The sequence below is a fragment of the Eptatretus burgeri genome, chromosome 12, assembly GCF_056783735.1.
Source record: "Eptatretus burgeri isolate ZD-2024b chromosome 12, Ebu_testis_v1, whole genome shotgun sequence".
NCBI lineage: Eukaryota > Metazoa > Chordata > Myxini > Myxiniformes > Myxinidae > Eptatretus > Eptatretus burgeri.
Window position 1 is genome coordinate 50,280,366 of NC_140972.1, and position 6,916 is coordinate 50,287,281.

The window sequence follows — 6,916 nt, forward strand, 5'->3', positions numbered from 1 at the left end:
TATAATAGCAGGTGCAAGGGAATGTGTAAGTGGTTTGTGGATAAGGTAAATTAGGTTAATGGGAGGGTGGAGACATGTATGGGAGAACTGATAGAATTGGCATATATTACTCAAAGCAACTTTTAATTTTACTCATTGAAGTTGCATTTGCAAGTTTACTTACATAGGCATTACAATCAATGCACTTATGTGTATAAATACGGCAGAAAAGTGTTTTTGCACAAGTTAACGGAAACATTGAGATTTTACTCAAATGCATTAACAGACACGTCTCGATGGTGTCAGCAGTAAAATTCAAAGTTCTTGGTCCAGCGACAAAACAAACCGTGTTTATAAAGACTTGCAAGTGCAAGGATGTCTGAACAAAGAACCACTTTTTGGCTTCCACCGAGAACAGTCTGCCTTGAGGCTTCATTTTGTAAACACCAATCACAAAATAACTAACTTTTGGTAAAGTAAAGTCCGAAAACGAAAAGCTCCTACAACTTCCTCGGAGAATGTCCGACAGCATGAGATGTTGAGTATTTTACCAATAAAATTACAAACTTTACAAACAGTTTTAGCTTCGTTACACTTTATGATCCTCATTCTCACCTTCAGCGCCCTGATCAACCCACATCACTTCCACCGATAATTTGGCTCAAACTTCTTGGAAAAGCCTTGCAGGAGATGTGGAATGACTGCAGACGCTCGTAAACTCGAGACGAACTTTGAAACTCACCCTCAGCTCAGGGCCACAGGGAGGAGGTGGTTAAGGTTGGGGGAGGGGAGAGGCTGAAGCTATGACTCCCTAGCTTTATCTGGAGTTGAGCACGATTCAAAACACCATGCTCTCTCCAAAGGTCATGCTTTGTTGAATTTTTATAACTTTTCGTTCCTGAAGTTTTTACTTTCACTTTTGCGTTACCTTCAGGAGTTTTTGTAAATGATGCACATCCTGTTGTAGATGATAAGATACAATTTCATGAAACAGTTTATTTTTTGGTTCATGTTAATGCGTGTTCAATATAATAATTAAGTGTTCCAACCTCTCATTGATGAGGTGTAAGACTTCACTTGTGCTTTTTCAAAATTTTGGAAACGTTTTGCATAACAACAAAAAAAACCCAAAAACTTTCAAGCATTTAAATGTCAGAGATTTAATTTTTAGACAACGAAAAAGTTAAGTAACTATTGGATCTTCAGCATTAAACTATTTAAATCTTTAAAATCTCTCTCGAAGTCGAGGATATCAAAGTTAACTGTTTATTTTTACACAAATAGAAATAATGTTTGAGGTTGTGCATCAAAGGACCTGTGATAAAGTTTGAACTTTGCTCCATAATGTTATACTGACCTGTTAGTTTGCTTCCCTGTCCTGTGTCATCCTTTGTGGCTGAGTTTGTATTGATTTATCTTTCTAGATTTCACCTTCTCTCAACAAATATCACTTCTTATACTTAATATCAATAATAATAATAATAATATTGTTGTAGCCTTGCAAAGACCTCAGGGAGTTACAGTACATTCAACACATGAAGGAATCCTGGACTTTAGATATTTCCGTAATAATTCTGTTTAGTTAGATTACATTTGTCCTCGTATTAGGGGTAGGGAAATGTGTTGTGATTGGAGCTAGAACCATCCCCATTGTTCTCTTCCTCCTTCTCCAATCCCATACTCAAACCTCACTCATGAATCCTCATTCACCACTCCATACTTCCACCCTTTCTCAAACATTCCGAGCTCCTTAATCAAACCACATTCCCATACCGCATTCTCAAACACCCATTCTCATACTTCACTTCCAAACCACTTCACTTCAACAGTACTTTTACCGAATAATCGCCATTTCAGCACTGCCATAGCTGCTCCACCAGCCACTTCAGCATTCCGAGCGTTCTCCACAATGCACCATGGGATGTTCCAGCAGCCCCTGCCCCCATGCTGCGGGGGACGAATCAACGTCACTGCATCACAGCACGCCAATAAATAAAAGTGGCTGGATGCCAATGAGCGGATGTGATTTGAGATAGGACGAAGAGTACTAAAGATCCTGACAGAGCGTTTCGAGAAGTTAAGAGTTCCAGTGGGGTACCAGAGGCTCGAAGAGAAGTTTGTGTGCTGAGTGAGAGGTTCCGGTTCCAGAGTTTAGCTCCAAAGAACAGAGCGTCAGTGAGAGTTAGTCAGTCGGTGCTGAGTTCCAAAGTTCCATTTCAAAAATGCAAAGTTCACATCCTGGAAAGAGGGAACTGGCTTTGTCGATCAAGCAGAATTAACAGAGCACCGAGCAGAGTGGGTGCTGCACAGTGGCAGGCGAAACAAGCACTAACCCAGCCAGCATAACTGATATCTATCTATATATCTCTATCTCTCTCTCTCTCTCTCTCTCTCTCTCTCTCTCTCTCTCTCTCTCTCTCTCTCTCTCTCTCTCTCTCTCTCTCTCTCTCTCTCTCTCTCTCTCTCTCTCTCTCTCTCTCTCTCTCTCTCTCTCTCTCTCTCTCTCTCTCTCTCTCTCTCTCTCTCTCTCTCTCTCTCTCTCTCTCTCACACTCATACTCATACTCATACTCATACTCATACTCACACACACCATATACCCTTACATCTTCGAGTGCGTACACCTCATTAATGCGAACTTTCAGAGCTCGCAATACATGCTACCACACTGCACATCCCACTTGCACCTCTCACTCACTTTCACCTTATACCTTGTTTGTTACATGTAAGCCGTCCGGCTCACATAAAGGTGAGTCCAGGGTCGAAAACCATACCCCACCAACTTCTCTTCCCTTTATCTGTCCATTTTTCTTTTCTAATTCCCCAGAATGTATGAGGTGCCTATGGCTTGTTTAGTGATAAGGTTGATTCTCATCAGGGCTTGTGTGCATAAGGGCTATGATCTTTCTCATGTGACACTGCATCTTCTTGTAAATACACGCCTAAATTTCAACAAATATCTGTTATTTCCAAACTGTCCGAGTGTCTCTTTCCTCCATTGCTTAGACGTAGTATGTAATAAGTAGACTGGAATTCACCCCACTGGTTCGCCACATTCAGACTAGCCAACATCCCACTTATGGTTCCGCTCAGCCGTACCTAATATATAAATAAGGGTGGGGGGTTAATTTACTGGGGAGGTAACACAGGATTTGGACGAGAGAACCATACCAGAATTAACCGTCTCAGGTGGCATCTGTAGATGCTAAGCAACTCGTCATGCCGCAAAGATATCAGCAGCCATTCGACTTCAGGGTCAAAGGTCAGGAAGCAGGTCCGAGAGAGGCCATTTGTGACCCGGACAAAAAGCCCGTAACAATATTGCTATTTTGTCATTAATATTTGTACCCCCTACCATAATCGATACTAATAAAAGGCAGTGTGTGTGTGTGTGTGTGTGTGTGTGTGTGTGTGTGTGTGTGTGTGTGTGTGTGTGTGTGTGTGTGTGTGTGTGTGTGTGTGTGTGTGTGTGTGTGTGTGTGTGTGTGTGTGTGTGTGTGTGTGTGTGTGTGTGTGTGTGTGTCTCCTCCATAACTCCAAAACTATAAAATCTAGCAGCCTGAATCTTTGCATGCATACTAAGAAAACTCCAAGGAAGTGCAAGAGTGAAAATTGGGTATTTGGGTTAATTAAAACACCCCTTTTGAAGATAATTAATGGCCTTATTTAATTATATCCTTCATCAAGCGATCCTCGGCCATCTCGCTGTCTGGGGTCTCAAGGCGTTTCCTGGATAACCTCGCTGGGGGTCTGAAGCCGCAATGTTTTTTGGCCTGCTCAACCATGCCTTGACTTGGAACAGGCCACAACGATTTCTTAACGATAAAGTTTTTTTTTTCACTTTCCTCACTCATATTATCGAATGGCTGTTCGTCACAGCTATGAATCACTAGGTATATCGCAATGCTTATAAACGCCTGGAGACGCAAGCATTCGTGGCTCTATTTCATTAAAGAAAAGTATTTTATTGTTTTATTTAAGCAAGGCCTTCTTCTCTTTTTTGTTTGTACCCAAGTAAGGTATCTGGTCGCAATGCTTTATTTTTTGATGTTCACGCTCGATGGGATAATTAGTTCATACGTGAGTGATAGGTACTTCCATGTTTTCAGTGATTACTTTTGGTTCATGTTCCCACAAATTTTCTGGAATTGGGACATCAAAATTTTTGCAAATGTGGCAGTGGATTATATTATAAACTCTGTTGTGTCATTGTGTATACAGCTGTTCTGACATGAGTTTGTTTTTGTGTTAAGCATAACATGTCATTCTCTTTTCTGATGCCACCTCCACCCCTCACCTTTCTCTCCTTTGTTTTTTTCATTCTCTCTCTCTCTCTCTCTCTCTCTCTCTCTCTCTCTCTCTCTCTCTCTCTCTCTCTCTCTCTCTCTCTCTCTCTCTCTCTCTCTCTCTCTCTCTCTCTCTCTCTCTCTCTCTCTCTCTCTCTCTCTCTCTCTCTCTCTCTCTCTCTCTCTCTCTCTCTCTCTCTCTCTCTCTCTCTCTCTCTCACAGTATAGCAATGTTTGGTGAGGCATATCTCTCCCCAACTCCCCCTGCCCCCTTCCTCACTCTTCCCCTTCCTACCTCCTCTCTCTCCCCTCACTTTCTCCTCTTTTCCTCTCTCTCTCTACCTCCACTCCCTCCTCTCTCCCTCCTTAATATCCCCCCCCCTGTTTATTTAAAGGAAGGTTTAAATGTAAAATAACTTTCATGAACACTGCTTCCTTGCTTGTGTTAAAAGCCAAACCCCAGGTCTCTATTCATTAAATTGTGTCTATTTTTCTTCTTCGATATATAACAACAAGTACAACCTAATTTACAGGATTGTATTATGTGCTTTATTCCACAATCATACCTTGCCCTTTAGCTACCTTGTGGGTCTTGTGCTTGTTTTTCCATTTCAGGACTTCCTGAGCCATGAAATCTGTTTTCTGTCCTACATCAACGTTACTTTACAACGTTTACACAGGGTCAGCCCACACAGAGTGTAGCCATTAGCAATCCAGGCCTTCAGGGGATTTGCTTATTTTTTCACTCCAAGCCAGGACCATGATGAAGAAAACTAAAGAGTTACTGAGGTCTGTTGTGGTCTTTTCTTTGCTCTAAACTGAGGGAGCAATTTATAGAGGCTCACCCTACTTCCCACACCTTCAACCCCTCTCCTTCCGCCTCCACCCACATCCCTATCCCCACGTCAAACCTCATTCTGTTGTTATAATAAAATACTTTCAAGAAGGCTTTCAAGGCTTGTGATCAATTCTGCTGCCAAACTAGCATTTGTATAGATATACGAAGGATGGAAATTGAGAATGGTTGGCAGGATACACTGTATTAAAGATATGCACACTCATTTTTAAACTGCTAGCTGTGTTTGAATCTCAACCCAGCTATAAAATGTCATCCTAGTATTTCGTATGCACGACGAGATTTCAACGTGTGTGCTGTCTGTTGGAAGGGCGTTAAATAGGAGGACTTGTCTGTCAGAAATGGTTGGTGGTGGATGTTAAAGATCTCACTGTGTCTTTCATGAAGAGTAGGCAAATTATCGCCAGAACGCTGAATGAATCACCAATTCCTACCCAAATCAACTTCGGTCGATTATCAGGTCTGGCCAGCCGGTTCATGAAAATACCTTGGGCCAAAACTTTCTCGTCGACCCCAGAGGAAGGTGGGAATAATTGGAGCCAAGAAGAAGTAGTGGTAGTGGTAGTGGGAGTGGTAGTGGTAGTGGTAGTGGTAGTGGGATGCAGAATGTGAGGTTTGAAAAAAAATCCCAGAAAAAGCAATATGCACAGTGTATGATAAACTGCCCAAAGTTCCATTTCAAAATAATTTGCAGAAACATAACAGCCTTAAAATACTCCTTTTTGTTTGTTGTAGCTGAAATTTCCTGCAGTTAAACCACATTCATTCTGTGTTGGCTGAATGTAGGCACAAACAGCAATGACTCACTGAATCAAGTTATTATTATTATTGCTTCTATTCAGAGTACAATTATATATATTTGATAGTAATTGTATTTAATCAAGTTCATGATCATTTATCCCCACACTATATATATATATATATATATATATATATATATATATATATATATATATATATATATATATATATATATATATATATATATATATATACTCAGTCCTAATAAGTGCACATTTGGCTGAATCGTTATTTTTTTTGCAACATTTGAGGATCATGAAAGAGCAAGATATCAGGGAGGCAAAGGGTCAATCGACATATGGGGCGAAGGGAAAACAGAAAAATAACCACCTATGAATGGCCCACAGCACAAGGAGAGAAACTGCAGGAGAAGGGTGGAAATAGTGTTTCATTGGGTGCAGCAAGGCTCAGAGGAAGAAATGTGCGAGACCATGAGGTGGTGGGAGGAAGAAAACTTAAAATCCTGGATGAAAGTAACTTGATGTAACGGACAAGAAAAGAGGGTTGTGAAAGAATGCAGGTAATCACGTGACCTGGAGGGCAGAGGTTTGGCAGAGAGTCGATCAGGCACGATGAGCAAGAGCAGAACAGAACCAGTAAAGATTACTGCAAGGCCACAAACCACTCCTTAAGGTGAACCAGTGTATCCCACAAGGCATTTCCAACAAGCACATTTGCAAGCATGAATATGGAAGGATTTGTGCCATGATATATCAACAGTGTAACATCGTTATTGTTAACTAGCAGTTTATCCACCCTTCTGGTGGATGGAGATTTGCTGAATAATGTATATGCTATAAATTAAACCTGGTGGACGATTGTGCAGTATAATTATTTGCATTATATGCAATAAAAATGTTGACCCTCTTTTTGAATGATTCAAAATATTAACATGCATGAAACCCAGGAAATGGATGAGGTAAGCAATCTCAGCAAATTCCAGGAAATGGATGAGGCAGGTGATCCCAGGATGGTAGACTCATGTGAAAAACTTT

General features: G+C 41.0%; 1 protein-coding gene across 1 annotated transcript in view; it reads right to left on the reverse strand.

Moving 5' to 3' along the window:
• The window catches only part of STRA6 (signaling receptor and transporter of retinol STRA6), a 64,792-nt gene extending 62,768 nt beyond the window's left edge, over nucleotides 1–2,024 (reverse strand). Inside the window, exons 1-2 of the mRNA XM_085850491.1 lie at nucleotides 1,818–2,024; nucleotides 595–727 (exon numbers count right to left, since the gene is read on the reverse strand). The gene's annotated coding sequence lies outside the window, so the exon portion shown is untranslated. The remainder of the gene's footprint in view (nucleotides 1–594; nucleotides 728–1,817) is intronic.
• Between the last annotated feature and the right edge of the window lie 4,892 nt (nucleotides 2,025–6,916).